Below are 21,687 nucleotides of genomic sequence, written 5' to 3'. Positions count from 1 at the left end.
TCACAGTAAAAAAAAAACACAGTAAAAAAAACACAGGTAAAAAAGTCACAACTTATATATATTGCATTGTAGAGTGAGTATATCTTTGATCTTTTAAGTTATTTGTCTTTGAGTTAATTAGGTTTGGTTAAATATTTTGTTTGTAGCAATGGTACTTTATCTGGTCTTTAAACCTTTACTTGGAGTTTGTATGTGTATTTTTCTTGCACTGAATAGTCCGATCTTCACATTGCTGTTTCCAAGACACTGTATCAGAATCCACAGGCCTACCTACATCCTATGATTAATAGGCAGAATGGAAAAGAGAAAACCCGAGATAGAGTGTCTCGCAATCACCCTGCAGATGAAGCACAGATCTCCTTGACCAAGGTGCGTCTGAGAATGAAGCAGCAGGCATCCGACACCAGAGACAATTTGAGATGTAATAAAAAAAACTGTGACTTTTTTTCATGTGTTTTTTTTACCTAGGCAAATTTGTGACTTTTTTACTGTGACTTTTTTTCCTGTGACTTTTTTTCCGCGCACCAAACGCCCTACTGTTCTGCTCCGAAATGCAGCTAACGAAGACGGACCCACGAAAACAATGACAAAGCTAGTTTTAGTCTTTCTCCCCCAGTCTCTCCCTCACCCCCTCCTTTTGCACGGAGAGCTTTGTTGACGTTTTGGTGTAGAATTGAACAAAAAGGTTTGAATATACATTTTCTACCAGGGTTTGGTGAATATTCATGATCTTGAGGCGGAAGGATACAAAAGTTAAAAGGTTGGTTGGGTTGAAATGTAGAGCAGAAAATAGCATATTTACTTGTCTCTACTTCCAGTTCGTGTATCTCAAGTTTTCCACGACGAATCTCATATGTGTTTTTGAGCAAAAGCTTGCTCCATCTGTGGTAGAAACTTTCTGCCCAACGAAAATTTGGGAAAAGTTTAGAGACGGTCTAAGAGACGAGAATTAATATTAAAGTCAATGGGGTAATCATTGGTGATCTGTGGTCGTCGAGTTTAACGGATATACATTATTGATTTTTGTTAAATGATGGTAATCTTTAGTTTCGTATCCCGCCCATGTAATAATCAAACTTGTTGTGTTAATTCGGCGAATCATATTTTTTTGTGTGGAAATTCAGACTTTACGTCAAATTTATGCGTAGTTTTTTTTTATTAGGCCCTACCTCTGATCCACTCAAAGAAGTCTAGTGATTTTATAAGCGAAATATAATTTGAGCCAAACTAACATAGGTCATATTTTGAATAAACGTTGGCGCAATTTACCCCAGTTCGATTGAATTAACATATTGTGGAACTAGCTATTCGTAGTCAGAACACTTGTGGAATGTATATGTATAATGCTATGAAACAAGTTTATATGTATAGTGTTATCTAAAAGACTCGCTGAGATCCAGACGTAACGCGGTTGGAACTGACCAGATATTTATCCCTAGGCAATTGGAATAAAATCGGTGGACAAATTTTCATCACATAGCCAAAGAAATAAAAACAAACCTATAAGTGTTATTAGTCATTGTGCAGTGCCCCCCATGCCTACCCCCATGTGACTGGCTTAAAATATTTTAAAAACATATGGATGTACTATTTATTCGAAACTAGTAGCCATGCCGTTTCTAAGATGCAGTTATCTCTGTTGATCGTGTTCCTTATCCATGACATATTACAATTCCAGTATTATGTCGATATTTAGAAACAATTATTATACCAAATCCCACCACCGCCACTAGCTCCATTTCGTCTTTAACATCGGTAATAACTGTAGAGCCCATTACTGGTCTTTGTCCAACAGTATATTGTGAGATAAATAAACGGAAAACCTGGGAGTACTATGTATAACGGTATAAAAAGTAAATTCATATGCATTAGGCTTCACAAACAAACAGGAAAACAAACAACTTAACTATAGAAAGGACTAAAGGGGGTCATTTTGTGCATCAATGGGGCAGAAAGGTAGGACGTTAAACTCAAATTCGTTCAATCATCAATCCGTTCAGTGATTACAAAGATGTATAACGAATTTGAGATCCTCTGCAGACGATATAAATGGTGTATTGCCAAAAACAAGCCAGCGCCACCTATAATATTCGCTAAAATCTTTTGATGAATTTCTCTTTCATCCGATTGAATTCAAGACGGGTGAAAACCTACCGTTGATATTGTAATTTATTTTTTTTTTAATTAAGTGTTAAACCAAGAACAATTGTGTGTAAAATAGTAATCACGATCAGCGGGTTTAACATTGTGTATAATATTATTCCTTCATCCACCCATCTCAAAATATTTCATATTATGCAAAACAAACATGACAGAAAAACAAAATTCAAACGCCTTCCATAATTCTAGTCTCAAAAATAACCGTAAATTTCAAGGAAATCAAGGACAAACGATTTTCTAATGAAAACAAAAATAGTGAATCTACATCATCTCTGGCTACTTTCCTGACCTTAATATAAAGCAGCACTGGAGCTGGATTGTACTGCCTGGACGTATTTTTTCTATGCATATTAATATTGAAATACAGTATAGCTTAAACATGATATTTTGAATGATTTAACACCACAGGCACTTGAAAGGATTAAAATCAAAATTCTTGCTACTGCATATTACAATAACAACAAAGTGCGTCACCCGCCATATTGTTTTGAATCCTTGAAGCGATTTCGTCTATCATCTCACAACATTCATTAAGTCTAACGTTTCCCTCTTCTTTATAGCACTATCACTTGTCGATTATCAACTTCGTGGGACCGGAAATAACACCAAATTAGGTCAATGACGTCGCGTTGGGGAAGCCCTTATTTTTGACTGGTCGAGGCGTGTTACTAAAACTAAAATTGACTTTTATAGCGGAAATCTCAGAATGACAGCTGAATACTCTCATTGGTATGTAACATACTTAGGAAAATTTAATTGATCTCTCAGACAAACAGGTAAAGTAATAAAAAATATATATAATATTTGCCATTTAGTTGGCAAAATGAGGTGCCCGAAACTTTAGGTGATTTTGTAGCACCATTGAGCCTTCTGTCAGACGTGGAGAGCGGACGCGGGAAAACCGGTCGTCACATCCTACGTACAACCCATGCATCTTTTCTTACTACATATCTTAGTAGCCTTGTGATCGTCTAGAATTTGTCTCTAGCTGTCTTTGCTTCTGCTTCACGTTGTGTATTTACTTCTTACTGTTTTCTTGAGACGGTCATCTTACCAGGAATAACAATGCAACAGTTCGTTTTTACATTTTATATATCATAGCTGCTTACATATGGATACAATGCATAATAGAATAAAGTCATTCTCTCAAACCTCATTCAGCCAGACTAGCTGGGCGAGTCTGCTGATAGAAATTGCTACATCTTTTCCCTTCCAGAATCTAGCTGTTGTCTGACAATCGCCCACCAATATGATAGTTTTGTAGCTTTGGGCTTTGGACCTCCAATTATCTAATTGGTCAAATATGATGTAAATATTTACAGAGATTGGTCAAACTAAACCAAATGATGCAATGGGTAAATTTCCAGTCACATGTTTTTTGACACAATCTATCCTTGAACTTAGACCCTCTTTCTTGTTATTCTCAAACTATTTCATAAACAATTAATTTGCGTTTTAAATAAACTCATACCATAGCTAATATACTGACAATAGAGAATAATTTGTAAAGATACAAATATTGTTTAAACCATCTTATATCTCTATTCCTTGTCTATAAATTTAAAAACAATGTCGCAACGACGATATTACTACAAATTCTCAATCCAAAAAAAACCCCAATGCGCATTGGTGTTCCACGGGCATGAAATAATCAATAACTTTATCAATTGGTTCATCACCTAACATAATAACATTCAGTTGTACTACTTCGAAGTATTTTACATTTTTCAGCCCAATCTAAGTCACATTGCTGTTTCATAATACATCCTATTTCTATCAGATTTGAGACACACAATTTGTCCTAATTCAGACAGATACTGGGCGTAAAATATCTAGTCTGTGTTTTGTGCAAAACTATTGTCAGCATTCATCAACCGACAATGTAAATATCGTGACAAGGTTATCCTCTCTGAGTGGTTATCATAGTATGTAGCAGTGCCTTTAAGAAACAATGTTGGGTAACACATGGCTTCGTTACTTTTTTCAGTTAATATCCTAACAGGACTGTTACCTTCAACAGGAGAAGTAGAAAATATACTATCAAAATGGGTGTCTAATGTTTAACATACAATGTCAAGAGATTGTAAACATGTAGCTAATTCTGGACAATTTGATTTCTCTTCTTCAATATCAATGATAGGTAACTCTTCGTCTTTTTCATTACCTGAATGGTCTGAAACCTTGCCTTCTTAAAACATAGTTATCTCCCTTGAACATCTCATCATCGTCTGAAATGTTAACCTATTCATCATTAAATTCTATCTGAATAATATTTGTTATTTTGTTTTAGATATTGTAAAGCAGCTTTCATTTTCTTCTCCTCTTACTTATATATTGATATATTGTTTATAAGGCATTTAGTGATAGGACTAACATTGAAAAAACACAACACAACTTTATGGGTAACAATCACTAGCAACTTTAATAGTGCAACGTTTCAACAAGTGTCCTCTTGTTATTATGATACAAAACCTGGGAGTAAGCATTTAAGTATAAAGATTTATATTGATATTGATAATAAACTTTTGGGGTTCTACAAATTTTAAATTTGATTCTGATAAGCTTAGTGTCACTTTCGATTCTGATTGTTTTGCTTATATTAGATGGTATACTACTGTAGCTGCAGAAACCTTAATTGAACTTTGATAAATTAACCATTTTTATGAAAGGAATATGAAGTCATGCCAAATAAGTTTCTAATGAAGCAAGTGCGTGTCCGCGAGAGCAACATATGCAGAGGGTGACAACCCTTGGGTCGGGGATTTGGACCAAATTTTTTCTGGAAAATGGGTTAGTACCCAGGTGTACCGCCACAAAATAATAGATTGATATAGTTGATACCGACCTGGCAAATTGGTAAAATATTTTTTAATAGAAAAAAACGGCAATAAATGGGGCTATTTTGGCACCAAATGATGGCATTAGTGGGACCACTTAGGCTCTTCCTACACATAGTGTTTTAAGTTTCTTCTGCCAATGCTATCTTGGTACTGTCCAGATACTCAACTCTCTCTGAACATTGAATTTAATGAAAACCAAAGTTTGAGAGGCTATAACTCGTTCTTAACAGGGACTAGAACCAAAGTTTAATGTTACCCACAACTAGCAACCTTCCCACGAACAAACTAAAAAAATAAAAATGGCCCGCACAGGCATAATAAAATCAGGAGAAATAAATTAAAAACATCAAATGTTCTGTATATCAATACCCCAGATTAAGTATATGTATGAATATCTTTACAAAATCAAAAGAATTCCATTTAAACGTAAGCAAGGATGATTGAGCTAGAATATTCAAACCTGGTGCAGGTGTTTATATATTAGGTGAATGCCTTGATGGAGTTCGAAGATAGGCAGAGATAAGCAATTTGATTGGTTGATGCTTTGGTGTGAGAGAGAGAGAGAGAGAGAGAGAGAGAGATGGGTTTTAACGTCCACTCGACACAAAGTATGTTATTTCGGGACTAACATATGGTTCAATTTGATTTCCACAATCGCTTGCGTTTAGGGATCTTTAGCAGTGGGAGGAAACCGGAGGACCCCGAGAAAACCCACGAGGTTGGACAGGCGACCCTACTCCTTATCAAGTACAACCGGAGAATCGAAAGCCTAATGATACAGCGCCCACGCACTAACCATTCCCCCCACCTACACACACACACCTTGATGCTATGGGACACGATAACTTTAGTTCTAATTAAGTGGGAGTGATAAAATTTGGTCTATAGTTTCATTACACCAATTTAAGCTTATGCCTTAAGGGAATGCTGCCAAATATTACAACTGTGTTTAGCAATGCAATACGCCTTGGATATAGGAGTTGACGTTGTTAGCTTTCAGTACACCATATCACATCGCAACATGGTTTTTATTCTTATTCCGTTTTAGTGTCTGCCTAAACGAGGTAATTAGTAAATTTGACGCCCGAAAATATAACCCTTATTATCCAAGTAAGGTATATATATTTTCAAACGCTGATGGCATAATTTGGCCATATAACAGTTTTATCCGTGTTCTGAATCGATGAGAATAATTGTCCGAGAGCATAATTGAATTATGTGAATTATGTGAACCTGGTAATTCAAACTGTGGATGCCCAGAATATGGTTGTAATCCGGGGGACATTTGTCTTTCGTGTTGTCCGGGAAGATATGGGGTATCGTGTGACTCATGTGTTGTACAGTAACTAACTGTGTGGTGAACTGTGATCAGGAGAGTGGAGTCAGTGGACAATAATTAATTGTCGCAGTAACTGCCAGGAGAGTACTGGACAATGTAGCTTATGTAATTCTGGTTGGTATGGTTCAAACTGTGAGCGTTGGTGTGCAGTAACTAACTGTGTCGGTAACTGTAACCAGAGTACTGAACAATGTAACTCCTGTAATTCTGGGTGGCACGGTACCAACTGTCAGAGTCAGTGTGCATTAACTAACTGTGTTGGTAACTGTCACAAGAGTACTGGACAGTGTACATCGTGTAACTCTGGTTGGTATGGTACAAACTGTCAACAGAGCTGCAATGCTGACTGTTTAGCTGGGAACAGTAGCTAATCGGGCGATGTCTGTACACTAGGATGTATTTATGGAAGATATTCATCAAACTGTGGATTGGTATGTAGTGTAACTAATTGTGTGGGTAACTGTAACAGGAGCACAGGGCAGTGTGAGCGTGTAAAAACAGTATTCATGAAAGCATTACTATAAGTAAGTGACCGCAAAATAATACAGAAAATTATTTGTAGTATTACCGAAAAAAATAAATAAAAAAATGACATATGAACATCTGGTTTTACGAAGCCTTAATTCAACTTTAAAGCATTTGGTTTAATTTTAACGCTTTAATATTCGTGTTTAATGACATTCCTAACTAACGTGAATTTTATCTCGTTGACATGTTCATCATCTTGCGCCGGTGATCGCCGCTGCCGACAAAGCGGCGCATTCGGGGTACGCCGCGGCCAAATTTTTGTCGACTTCCGGTTAAATCCAGTGACCTCGCCGGGGAAACTGCCGAACTGTGGTCAGCCGGTATGCGCCGGTATGGATAAATCAAACAGGGCCAGTATGTAATAGTCCGGTGGCTGAAGGGGGGGGGGGTCGCCACCCGAGCTGTGAATTTATGAGACAAAGTTTTTCTAGACCAGTTTTCTGCGTAGATTGCGGATATGGGTGGTTATCAGGCGTTTGGGAGGACGTTTTCGTGATGTGGGGGTCCATTGTCTACTTATCGGGGGTGGGGGGGATGGATATTAATAAAACATTCTAGTACTGTCCATCTTGAAATAAGTGATTTGTGGGGAGGTTGGGTGGGGGTAGCAGGTGTGCCTGTATGGAAGGGGGGGGGGGGGTATACGACCCATCACATATAACAGAATGTACAGAAAAGCCACAATCATGGAGCAACATTAAAGCATTCTTTATCAAATGAGCTTGTGTTTCACTGGTCATATGATTGGTTAGAAAATATCCGATTGGTTGTTTCCAATGGGTTTTTAATCCAACAACAAGTAGGACAAACACTTCTGTTGCTGAAGTGTCTGAAGAATCAACTTGAATATGTCCGTAATTGGCAGTTCCAGAATACTTCTTTTTTAAAAGCGTATGCAAGTTAAATATATTTAATAGCATCTGGTGTATCTTTTATTTCATTTTCTTATGAATTAGACTATATTCTTATAACAATAATATGCGCTTTTTGTTGTATAATTATAATAATAATAATAGTTTGTTCAGCTATACTTTTCGTTTAAAAAAAAAATGTATATTTTATCTATTTTTCGCGGAATTCTATGACATATCTATCTACATCCCTGTCGGGGACAGCCAACTTCGACACAACAGTATGAGAGGACATAAATAAGACAGTGAGTAGGTACAAACACTTAGGACCCAAGATGGCGTATTTGTACACTTGACGTCATGTGACGTCATATGAAATTTCTGGCTTCACATTTGTCACATCTTTATCTATTAGGCAAAGCCGTATAGATAAAGTTGCGACAACTGTGAAGCTAGACTGGATAACCTGCTCTAATACGTCAGACTCGCTCCTACGTCACTCCTTTTCTGACTTGCATAATATAGAGACAGCACTGGGCAAACCTCAGCAGATTCCAGTACCCTACTAGGCGGGTCAAACGATCCGGCTAAATGATGTCGTACGTAGAACAAATTGCAACAAAAGGTTTTTTGTTTTCTATTGACTCATTATAATGTCCTAATTAAGGAAAAGAAAGTTTACCAAAATCGGAGTCCAAATAAGGACAGGGGGCGTGGCGAAATCCAAGATGGCGACTGTCGATCAAAAATTGCAAATATCTCTAAAACTTTTGGATTTAGATACCATAAATGTATTGCGGACAGATAGGAGGTCGGTACCAGCGAGTTCAAAAATGGCGACGTTATGTCTCTACGACGTCATGATGTTACTGTGACGCCACAACGGCATATCAGACGTCGCATTTCTTCCAAAATTAGTCCATTTATGCATGTTAGCAGTAAAAACGAATGCTGATTCAGAGAAGAGGATTTGCCCATTATGGGTTGATAAACAAGAACAATGTGTTACAATAACGTAGAAGGAAGCTAAAAGTATATAAATATTGCTGCATGTCGAAAGGTGATACTATTACAGTAGCCGTAGGAACAGATTCATTTCAATTGTTGACAAAAATAGCCTACGTCAATAAAAAAAATGAAATGAAATGGGGTGATACATACGTCCTACTGTTCTGCTCCAACTGGGCTTCATCAGTATGCCATGAGGGGAACTTTGCCCTGCAGTGGCGCAAAAGCACTCTTACTGGAGAAGTGCATTAAAGGTTGAATGGGCGGGGCTGACCAATTTTCACATTTGGGCCACTCAGAAGTAGGTTAATCCCGAAAATCATCATAAGGATTCATATTTTGACACAGGTGTACTCGAGATGTGTTACAAAAAAACAAAAAACAATTTGGGCTGTAATGTGAAAAACGCCCCCTGGTAGTCAATACCACAGAGTTCAAAAAGATGAAAACTGGTCTATCCGATTTTTTACGTTTTAGCTGAAAGTCTGTTGGGATGTATTTTTCCTGATGAGCATGGCTAATGGTACTACTCCGAAGTCAAACACCAGGTTAAGTCGTGCGATGGAAATAAAGCAGGGCCCGTAAGAGAGGGAGGGGGGGCAACTGGGACACTTGTCCAGGGGCCCGGAGTCTAGAGGGTCCCGGAGGTATGCCGCGTAATGGTAATGTTTTAAAAAAACATTTGTTGGTATAAAGTAATTAAAAAATACACTGTTACTTGATCGTAAAGCAGAAGAAAACAGGTAACTTTGCTGAATGTGCATGGGTATCTAGTTCCATTGGTAAGATTAGAATCGGATTCTGTCAGTTCACCTTTTTTGGAAAAATTGGTAAATTTAAAACTATAAGTCACCTGCCAAGGCCTTAGTGCCGTGGAGCCCTGACCCGTTCTCGTTCCGTTTGATGCTATCGTCAACGTAAGGGTATCTAATCCAGCATCTGACTATGGTTCTGTAGGAAAGTTTGAGTAGGGAGAATTTTTTTTGAAGAAATGTTTAGTGGGTGCCGAAGTAAGTATTTTGAACTTGGGTGGACACTCACCACGTGGTAGGTTATTTCACAATGACGTCATCAAATATGGCCGCCGACATTATATCAATTTTATCCTACCCGCTCTAGTTTTTCGTCAATTGCTATGAAATAAAGGCCAGAATGAAGCTATTTATTTGAACGGATTTGAAGAACATATTTTTGGTAATTTTTTTTTATTAATTTTCAAGAAAACACATACCACATTTTTAAGCGAAAACGTGGAAAAAGTTTAAAAAAATATAAGAAAATTAGCACATTTACAATGCTACAACAATAAGAATACTTTAATAACACTCAAAATAGAAGTTCTGTCTTTTTATATGAAGAACTATCTGTGCATACTAATTAATGATGTCAAGCATAGTTACCGCAAGATGTGATGTCACAATACATAGTTTCCACAAGATGTAGTATCTTTTGACTGTGAAGAAATACATCGAGCGGAATCTGCCACACAAATTCAAAATGAAATTAGCAAACATATACCTAGCGTCAATAAAACCATTTTTTATATATATTTATATGTGTCACGATAATAATTGTTACCTTTATTATAGAAGCACTGTAAGACATGTTATTACCGTAAACATACTACTGTCTGTTCCAGGTAATACTACGACTCGAAAATTGCTTGTCATTTCTTCAAATTTGAATTAAAATGGTTAAAACTTCGTGAAATACCTCGAATGGTCACCCCATTGCTTTCTTTCTTGTGAGAACTAAGTTCAGGTCAAGTTTTATAGCCTTTCTCCTTTGTAAAATCGAAGTTTGTTGACATCTTACTACTGGAAACAGCCATGTTTGGCCTAGTTATCTGGGCGAGCCTAAATGGACAAGGGGTGCTGGGTTTGCTTCAAGTCGTTTCACCCTACTTGGATGTATTGGTGGTTGTTTCGGTCCAGTAGAATATAACTCTTTTCAAAGAGTTATTTACTGAATCCCAGACCACGGTTGTTTGTCCCACTAACTTGAATATTTAATTGCCCTCCGTCCGAAGGTTGTAATTTTTTGATATCGATATAAGCTGCATGCAAATTTTAACCCGCTACCGTGCTGACATGTGATATAATTGTGGAAGGAGGCTGCAAGACATACTCAAACGTAACTCGGTCCACAATGTCCATTGGTAATGGCGGTTTGCATTATTCAGTGGCTTAAAATTTGCCTTGAGAACTGTTGGAAATTTTAATCGTGACTGGCATGGTGATCAACTAATTTTCTATGTAGCGCAATTCCTAATGAAACCTACAACAAAAATACTACTACTATTATAAAAGATCATTTAGACAGTTATTAAATCAATAACATGACATATGTGACTGTTATCTAAAGATTAAGATAAAGAGCTGATAGTTTAAATATTATAGTTTAAAAACAGATAATGATAAAGGAATATATTGACACTTCAGTCAAATTACATAATTCTGAGCGAAGCTATAAATGTTGGGAGTTTTGATAAGAAAAGAGCAGTCTCGATTTCCATTGCTACCATTTTACGATAATAACAATATTCTCGATTATCCATTTCACTCCATTAAAATTCACGACCATCCGATACTTTAGAGGGTTGATTATGTAGGCCTACTGGTCATGAGAATAAATGTCTAATTAATAATTTAAATAACATTTAGGGCCTAAAGGAAGACATGCAATAGGCAAATGTGGCTCATACATAATGCATCTTTAAAAGAAATCCACTTACATACGGGCCATTACTGTGTAGATTGTGGATGGTCGCTAATTGGTCAGGTCAAATGTATCTAATTTTGGTAAACTGTTTTTAACCGTCCTTAATTTGCGACCCGGATTTGTAGAGCCCCGTACACAGAATTTACGTGTATATTTAGAACGTAGGCAATATTTTTTAAAAAACTTTTCATTGGTTTATAATTCACTGTATTATGTTTCTCAAATAACTACAGTAATATAATTGTTTGACACATTCCTTGACATATCGCGTAATTTTTATCTTGAAATTGTGCATAACAATATTCCATTATTTAAGGGGCTATATTTTCCTAACATTCGTTTGTTTTAGTATTCTTTTCTACCACAACATCAGAAACAAATATGTTGTGCCTAAATCTAAAGGTCTATATTTAAAGGAATACCGGTATGTGAAAATATTGTAAATCCAAAATTTTTTAAGATATCTTACAAATATTTTACACTTTATCCCAAAGGTTACTATTCCAATCCGATTAAAATACAAATCTATATTTCGTTTCGTTTTTTATACTTCCGATGGCCTACATTACTTGAAGATCTGACAAGTTATAGTGGAAGTTCACATCGGGGGTAAACAGTGCAGGGGCGGATCTAGGAATTTTAAAAAGGGGGGGGGGCGCAAAATGAGGGCACTGACCGAGGAGACGGGGCACGCCGCTGAGAGGGGTTTGGGGGGGGGGGTCCCCCAAGAAAATTATCCGTCATTTCCTTGTATCTGTAGCCACTCCAAGAGCTATTTGGCTGATATTTTTGTCTTAAGTAAACTACATCAAGTTGAACTCATGCGCGTCGGTGATGGGCATGGGTGTATACGCCGCCGATTCCACAAGATGCTATCATTGATGTCTGTCTATAGTCACTCTATAGGATTAGGGCAACGTCAGCTAAACAACAAGAATTCGTTGAAAGTGGAAGCATTAATTAGACCAGACTGATGTGTTTGAGTCGATGGTTTGAGCCATTTGGGATCCCTGCAACGGGTTGGGAACGGACATATTTGGGTCTGAGAAAAGCACTTTCAGCAGTAAAAATGGGCACTGTCAAAAATTAGGGGGGGGGGGGGCGAGGGGCCAACCCCTTGGATCCGCCTCTGCAGCGCGACTTTTGATCTTATGACATCGGACATTGATTAATCAATCAGTGTTAACGTTTATAGTGGTTTACCCACAGTTCCGTACATTAAAAGCCCAAGAACTCGCCGTAACGACCGTTTTAGTGGCTAATCCCTCACATCATCCAGAACACGTCAATAATAACAACTCTTCCAGATTCTAGAGTAGTAAAGACAATTAAAACGAAATTTTGAACTATAAAAACGAAACAAAATAGAATCTGTGTTTTAATCAGATTACCATTCAATCTGCTGCAATGCAATTCTATGAATATCGATAATGTAATGAACAATGGGGAATATTAAAACCTGTTGATGTATATATTCGCAAAAATATAATTTTTGCCAGAATGACGTCATTTTCAGTGACCAATTGGTTACATCTAAGGAATATTCACAGAATGCTGCAATTTTTTTTATGAAAATCAAACAACTATTTATTCCTTTATGGGCATAAAAAGTTGAAAAGTGATTCCCACAAAATTGCTTATTTCCTGGACATGTCAAAAATTTGAAATGATCTATGGATGTTCGTTTGCTCTTATATATGACTTATATATGCCTTTGAAAATAGTTGTGTTCCAGCCTTAAGATTTGAATTGCAGGAAAACGAAATTCTAAAATTGGTTTCAGTCTTGCTCTGCTTATTTACAACAGCAGGTAAATTTTAACCCCTAAAAGTGTTCCGAAAAGGTAAAAAAAAAATGCTCGTTTCTCTCAATCAGAGCTATAAAGTCCCAGAAAACAAAATTCGGAATCAATTTACCCGACATATTTATTCAAATTTAAATAAGGGCTAACCTTTTACAACAATTTACTTATTTCTGAGAGTTCGCATGGTTCTGACATGTGCCGACTTTTCAAAATAGCTTTAAGTCACTCAAAATTATCCAATGAGAATTTTTGTGCGAAATAAGCAGGGTGGAAACAGAAAAAAAACATATCAATCTGAACAAAAACAATATTGTTTCAAACAAGCTTCAAAGTGTGAAAACCTAATAAGTATTATTGTCGCGAAACAAACGGACGAATTCTCCTTCACTAGGCATTTCTAACCGAATGCACCAAATTTGTGAAGTACCTGTCTACCATAATGCGAAATGCAAGCGCCCCATTTAACGCATGCGTAGTCGAAATGTTTATGTTCTGAGAAAGTGACAATGTCGAAATATATGAAATTTACAAGAGAATACTGGATTTTATCGGACTTCTAGTCATTTACTCTAAGGGAAGAAATCAAAGGGATGACAATTCCAGGTATGTCACAAAGTTTTAGCCATTGTAATTAAAAAATGAAGGCATTTTTCGAGTCGGAGTATCAGCTGGAACCGACAGTAGATATTATCTACCACCTGTAGCACTTTCCCCTCAAACTAACAATATATTGTTTATTTGAATTTTCTATTAAACGGAAAGGTGCTTGTCGCTGTAAAATACTCGATCAATATACCAATTGTTAATTTATATAATAATTCAAAAGATACACTATTTAACACCATATCTTTCTGCATGAAATGACAATTTAATTGCTTTTTGAATAAAACGGAAACATACTTTTCTTTCGTTATTGTAGCTGTAAAATAATATACGAATTATTATTTTATATAGCGTATTTCTACTGATGATTAAAGTAATCAGGTATCGCAGAAATTTGCAACACGTTTTAACATCCGATCTTTCCCCTCCCTTTTTAGGGATGAGTTGAACAAGAGTATAGTAGTTTCAGGGCTCCCAAAACTAGTTTAGGTTCTTGCGTAATTTGGTGTACCCGTTTAATCATGAATTTATGTTGTTTTTGATGAATTGCTAAGGTTGCCGCAAGTTAAATGTGCAGAAGCTAGAAACACCAAGATATACTCTACAAAGCACAATTTACATTAAAAAAGAAACTGAAAGCGAAACTTACTTTCGTCTTCGTTTATTAGGCGCTAAAAATCTGAAAGTTTTTCGATATTTTTGGCAATTGCGGACCTTTTTCCAACCAATGTGCTTTAGCAAAGTGACCTCCAGTTACCCCAGATATACGCCAAGTGACGCTAGAGACTATGTGTCTTTCAAAACGTTTCGTCGAGTTGCTTGTCCGAGGGCCTGGATGTCGCTGTCGCGGGTCATGAAATAAAGTCCATCTAATGTGTTTTGATGGATTATATATCTTTAATATGTGCCGATTCAGAATCCGGATGATGCCAATACAAATTAGTATTCCTATATGACGACTTTATTCAAAATATGGCCACATTTGACGGGAAATTTCGATGTTAGCAATGTGATGGCATAATACGTCAAATAGTAGGTTTTCGGGGTAGGCAAATTAACATCTGAACCGCAAAATGTGCCATGACCGAACAAAACACCAATATGGTACTCAAATTTGACAAAATATCTATGTTCAGTAGACCATGGAAGAAAATATTACATTTCGCAGTTCATATATGAATTCGGCGACCTCGAAAACCTCCAGTTTAACGTATTACACCATCACATTACTACAATTAACATTGAAATGTCCCTCCGTCTTCATTATCCCAGTTGGGGCAAAACTATAGGATGTTAAACCCCATTTCATTTCGAAATGTCCCGCCAATCGTGACCACCAATGCGAATATAGTGGTCATATTGGAATACCTTTGGGTGGAACATATTTTATGTTAATACCTGAATAAGGAGACCACAAAAACTATACAGGGGACTTTATGATTTTCTCTCAAAAATGGGTCCCATTTTGAATTTGGCTTACTAGCGGAATTTGCCGTCACTTTTGGGGGCGGGGGGATGCCCAAGCTCTTTGGATTTAGCGAGTCGTATTCTTATAAAAACCAACCTTCAAACCGACGTCTGAGATAAATAACCAGAAAATGTATGGGGACAAATATTACAACTGCTTCAAAATGTGGCCTAACATAACTAGAATAAAGACGATATAATCAATTTTAAGGATGAAGCCGAATGAGAGCGATGATGTAGTGGCCAAATAGATAAAAAAAAAAAGCGACATTAAGGAGCCCAGCGACTCAATGTTTGACACCCATTTTGTGCTTGTAATGTGGAAGTGCATTGAATGTTACATGGATAGGGTCGACCGATTTTCACCTTTTTGGACTCTCTGGTATTTAGTTCCTATCCGTCCACATATGATCTGGACCCACAAAACGCCACTATAAAGTAATGCTTTTGTGGACACCACCAGGGGGTGCTGTTCAAATTACCGCGAAAGTTGGTTTTGTAACACATCTCGGGTACATCTTTCTGATGATTTTTGGGCCAAATGTCAAAATTGATCAGCAGCACCCATTCACCTTTTGATGCACTACTTCTCCAGTAAAAGACCTCTTGGCGGATGAAATTCGATATATGAGTAGGCTGTTGCGCCAATGCAGGGCAAATTTTCCCTCATATCACACTAAGGGAGCCAAATCGGAGCAGAACAATAGGATGTATAACCTCATTTTATTTCATTTCTTCAACATTGAAATGAATCCGTGTTCCTGCAGCTACTCTGATAGTATCACCTATCAGCAATGCAGCATTAGTTATACTTTTAGCCCCCCCCCCTCCGTAATTGTAACACATTGTTCTTCTTTATCAACCCAACATAATGGGCATGCACTCTTTTCTGCATCAGCATTCGTTTCTGCTGTTAAGATGTGTAAATGGACTAATTTTGGAAGAAATGCGACGTCTGATATGCCGTTGTGACGTCGCAGCGACCTCATGACGTCATAGAGACATAACGTCGGAGCGACCTCATGACGTCATAGAGACATAACGTCGCAATTTTTGGACTCGCTGATACCGACTTCCTATCTGTCCGCAATACATTTATGGTGTCTAAATCCATTAGTTTTAGAGATATTTGCAATTTTTTATCGAGAGCCGCCATCTTGGATTTGGCCACGCCCCCCGTCCTTATTTGGACTCCGATTTTGGTAAACTTTCTTTTCCTTACTTAGAACATCATAATGAGTCAATAGAAATCAAAAAAACCTTTTGTTGCAATTTGTTCTACGCTAAATGTTAGTTTGACCAGCATATACATCTAGCATGTAGAGTAACGGAATCTGCCGAGGTTTGCCGAGTGATAGAGACAGGTAGTGGGCAGCCATGTTTTGACGTAGTGTTACTAAAAATAGACGGGTATCCCTAATGATGGCGTTCAACGTTAAAATGAGTAAGCTAGAAGATTGTTAAGCTTTTCTTTAAATTCTAAGATTGCTCTAGCCAATTTAAACGTTGATCGTGCGACATCTTATTGTTATCTTAAACCGAAACAAAGCGACAGTTTAAAATCAGCTCTTATAATCAGATACAATCGTAGGCCTACCGGTTATGGCAAATCGCTCATATTTCATTTGATTTATTGCCGTATTTCTCAAATTCCAAAATATTAATTATTGTTCCGTTAAATTCCATTATTGAGAAAAAATTGCATAGTTTCGGCGCTAATCCACAAGCTAAACATAAACTACCGCTGCATTTAATTGGTGTTGACATCTTTATTGCATACTTCAGCGTCCGATCATGTTTTTGTTTACATTGGTAATGTGCGCAGAAAGAGATGCGCGCTGCCGGGAGAAATTCCTCCTGGCAAGATGGCTGCCCCCTACCTCACTCGGCAAACCTCAACAGATTTCAGTACCCTACATCTAATCTCGGCTGTATGACCAAGTCCGCCAATAGAACTACTTTCAAGTTCCCGGATTACAAGGCGTTGTCCATGACGACCAATGACGTCATTGATGACGACGTATTTGAAGAATGTTTTATCTTACAAAATTTTCAAAGTTTGAAGCTGTTTTTCTTTCAAGTTTATCCGATTTTCTTTAGACAAGGGCAAATTTGCACTGAAAATTCTACACACTCTTCGAACGACGCAATTTTGAGAACTTCTTTCTAAACGCGGGCAAGTTTCCCTTATAAGTAAACCGGTGCCGCATCGCAAATGTATAGGCGTAGGTACATATCACTTACTGTCATACAGCCGAGCCTAGATGTAGGGCACCGGAATCTGCCGAGGTTTGCCGAGTGCCCGCTACCTGTCTCTATCATTGACGTCATATAGATAGACCGCCTATTCGTTCAGGGAAGAAACCAATATGGCTGCTGTTTGTGCTGTGTCGTCTGCCCAATCATAATCCGTTAAAATGGTCAGGTCTTGCTGTTCCATAAACTGTGTTAATCGTGACATCCCAGAAATTAAAAAAAAGGAATAACTTTCCATAGGTATGATAGTAAATAGTATTAATCATTACAGGGATAATTAATCAGGTAGGCCTATAATGTTCAACCTCAACAGGGTGTAGCCGTAGCTAGGGTAGGCTAGACTAGAGACCGTACTTTTAACTTTAGGTTGTTTTTTTATCGACTTTGGCTGACTCTAGGCCTAATCTAGATTATATTTATTATAAACGAAAACAAAATCATGAATATGTCATTGTGAATAAACAATTTGACAATCACATCAGTATCGATCATAAGATTCTAACTAAGATGAGATTTTTATCATTTTATTGTATCAGTATCACGCCCATTTCATTTAATTCGGGTAGCCTACGCATGACATATTATTATTTATTAGAACATAACATAAATAGTAATTGTCAATAGATACAAGTTCGTGTATGACTGTATGAGCAACTTGGCGGCTACGTACAGTACTAATTAATGATAATAATAACAAAGTTTATCAGGGTTACTAGGGTAATAATAGGCCTATTAATAACTAGGCCTATCTAGCATATAGGCCACATCATGTGTACTCATACATATACTTTATTATTTCTGACCTGTCTGTCATAATTTACAGAGGCTTGATCACTGACTATACATGTATTAGTATTACAAAGATTAGCATTCACCTTTTTAATTTATCATCATGTGCAGTAGGCTATTCCAATAGCACCAGAGAGGCGACAGAAATGGCTCCATGCAATTAACAGAATTGAACCTACCACTAAAACATTATGGCAGCCAAAGAATAACTATGCAGTAATATGCTCCGAACATTTTAAACCAGAAGATTTTTCATTATCGAAACATGGTGCATATAGACTTCTTTCTCCAAACAGTGTACCATCAATATTTTCTTGGAAGAAAGAACCAACATCGCAGGTATAAAATCAATCTTAAGTTGTTGTTTTCTATTGTTAAAACATAGTCAGTTTAAGTAGGCCTACCAGTAATACATTTCATGAAAAGCATAGCCTGTATCAAATAAATAGATGACATTCATCGCCCAATATATGTATGTTGAATCAAATCGGCCCCACTTTGAGTCTTTTTTTGTATTAATTTTCATAAAATAAATGACATTTGAGTGAGTGTTCTACCTATAGAAATTTATATCCCAGAAATAGGGAAATTCATTGCCCAATATATGCATTTTAAATCAAATCGGCCCCACTTTGAGTCTTTTTGTTATTAATTTTTATAAAATAAATGATATTTGAGTGAGTGTTTTAAGAATATTAAAGATACATTATTGGAGATTCGATAACGAGTTGGCAGTTCTCCCTATAATAGTTAAAAACTAGATAACGTAAAGGCAATTTGCTGAAAATTTCATTCAAATTGATCCACTATGAACCGAAAACTAAGCGAATGAAATATCTGCCTATAGCCTCGGCCATCATTACTAAAGTCAGTACGATAAACAGCATAATCTCGATTATCCATTTAATCTTTTAATCGAGAAGGAAAGTTATGCAGTAAATCGGTTCACAATGCACTTATTATGGTCTGGATAAGTTAATTAATGTTTAATTAATAATTTAGATAACATTTCAGGCCTAAAGAAAGACCTGCAATAGACAGATTTAGCTCTTGCATAATGTATGTTTAATTTATATATCCCAGAAATAGGAAAATTCATCGCCCTATATCACATATATATGGAATTATTAGAATTCAATCGGCCTCGCTGTGCAGAGAGTCTTTTTCTTGTGTCTGAAAGATTTTGAAGTATTTATTTGAATTAATTTTCATAGCAAAATATGTGTAAAATGGCACAACGTGATGTCATTAAATGGGAAAACTGCCTTAATATGCCAAAAAGCTACGGTACCCAAGTTTCAGTTTAACTTAAGGTTAAAAAAAAATACCCCAAAATCTTTTCAAACATTAGAAAATGACTCACGACTGTACAGCGAAGCCGATTGGATTCTATGTAGGGAAATGGTGGTATGATAAATCTCTTTATAATAAAATCATTCAAATATTATGATACAAAATCTTTAAATCACAAGAGAAAGAATCAGACCTTATGATTTCATGCACTAGCCCCTCCCCCCTTGAATCAAAAGAATCAGGCACACTATACAGTGATGTACAACAAATATTTGGAGGAAGATCCAATTATAGCCAGTTTAATCTAAATATTAAGGCCACCTGAGGATTTTGTTAAGGTCACAAGATGTAAACAGTACTAACCCTCACCCTAACCCTAGCGAGTAGCCCATTATCCTCGACAAAAATCACTACATATACCCTTTTTATGATATTTAATGGTTATTAGTTCCATATTCCTGTATTTTTTTAATCAAGACAAGTACACGAGATTCCCACACCAGTAAAAAAAGCGTTAGAAAATGATGTAATTGTATCAGTCACAAGAACAACTCCTGACAGCAAGGTGAAGCAGAGTATAAAATCCGACCATTCATATACTTTAAGCACAGATGAATTACGAACGAAATACCAAGTTACGAAACATCAATTAGAAGAAACACAACAAGAACTACTCAACACAAAACTTCGCGAAAAAAGGGCAAAGACAGCAATAGGGAGCATACTAAGTCAGCTAACCGATGCAAGAAAATTATCAGAAAACAGTCAAAAAATGATTGATTTTTATAAAGGTATGGTGATCTTTTTGCACAAAAATATTCTATATTTGGAATAACAATCATATTTCAGACCGGATAACAATATGTTATTAAATGTACCGATAATTTTACTACAGTAGCTGATATATAGATGGGGGGGTTGGATGGCTGAATGGCTGAATGGTTAGCGTGCGCGCGCTGTATCATACAGTCTGTCATTGAGTCGACTGGCGTGGTTTCGAGTCCCCGGTTGTACGTGGCAAGGAGTAGGGTCGCCTGTCCAACCTCGTGGGTTTTCTCCGGGTCCTCAGGTTTCCTCCCACTGCTAAAGACCCCTACGCGCAAGCGAATTATGTAAATAAAATTAAACCATATGTTAGTCCCGAAATGACCTAGTTTGTGTCGAGTGGACGTTAAACCCCATTTCTCTCTCTCTCTGATATATAAATAGGTAACATTATAATACAGGCATCAAGTTATAAATTTACTGGTAATAGTTGTTGACTTTCTTTTAGATATTTCGGTTGATTTGTTTAGTAAACCAGCGTCTGAATTTTCGGATGATACAAAGACGTTTTCTACAACACTGTATTTTTATGGTCCAAAAGCATATAATTATTTTAGAGAAAATGTCAACTTACCACACCCATCAACTATTAGAAGGTACTATTAATTAAAATCATGTTTTGTTCATTCTTATATTGGTTAATATTTCTGAGTTTTTTAACTGTCAAGCTGGGAAATCAATTTTAACATTATCACATTGACAATTTAAACTACTTTTATTATTAATATTAATTAATTATTATTGTGCATAACCAAATTTTATTGACTTAGAATAAAAATAAGTATTTACACATCAATTTTTAAACAAATTTTAACATTTAATAAACTTAATCACATGTTTATTTTCATTGACAATAGAAACTTTCAATGCATGTTTAATTATTCTTAAATGGGAAAATAAATATTGCGATAAAACTAAAATGTAATTACTTTAATTGAATTCCTAGCTCTTCGGTTGTGACTTTACATCTTTGACAATTTGGTAAAGGAGTTATTAGGTTTAAAAAAAATTTGACAGTTGTCTATTTGTTATGCATTTTAATTACTTTTTGTTATAGGGTTTTAATAATGAACCGGATGACAAGTTGGGAAATATTTACACCGCTGATGGTATGGATATTGATTGCCTGGTCTAGACTTTGTATTACATACTGAAGTCAAAAGAATTGCTAACACCTGGGGATGTGTTACAACACGTCCTAAA

The 21,687-nt window shown here is 36.5% G+C and overlaps 1 long non-coding RNA gene across 2 annotated transcripts in view; it reads left to right on the top strand.

Annotated features, from left to right (window-relative positions):
• Positions 1-21,687, top strand: part of LOC126811741 (uncharacterized) — a 23,461-nt gene extending 1,774 nt beyond the window's left edge. The window contains exons 1-5 of one of the 2 annotated variants that reach the window (XR_007675734.2): positions 17,682-17,817; positions 18,478-18,705; positions 20,137-20,450; positions 20,933-21,080; positions 21,542-21,687. This is a non-coding gene — a long non-coding RNA (uncharacterized LOC126811741). Of the gene's footprint in view, positions 1-17,681; positions 17,818-18,477; positions 18,706-20,136; positions 20,451-20,932; positions 21,081-21,541 lie in introns of those variants that run through there. The other variant, XR_007675735.2, reaches the window with a different exon arrangement.

The sequence above is a fragment of the Patella vulgata genome, chromosome 1 (genome assembly GCF_932274485.2).
Source record: "Patella vulgata chromosome 1, xgPatVulg1.2, whole genome shotgun sequence".
Lineage (NCBI taxonomy): Eukaryota > Metazoa > Mollusca > Gastropoda > Patellidae > Patella > Patella vulgata.
The sequence above is the reverse complement of the archived record's forward strand: the minus strand, read 5'-3'. Positions and strand labels throughout refer to the sequence as shown.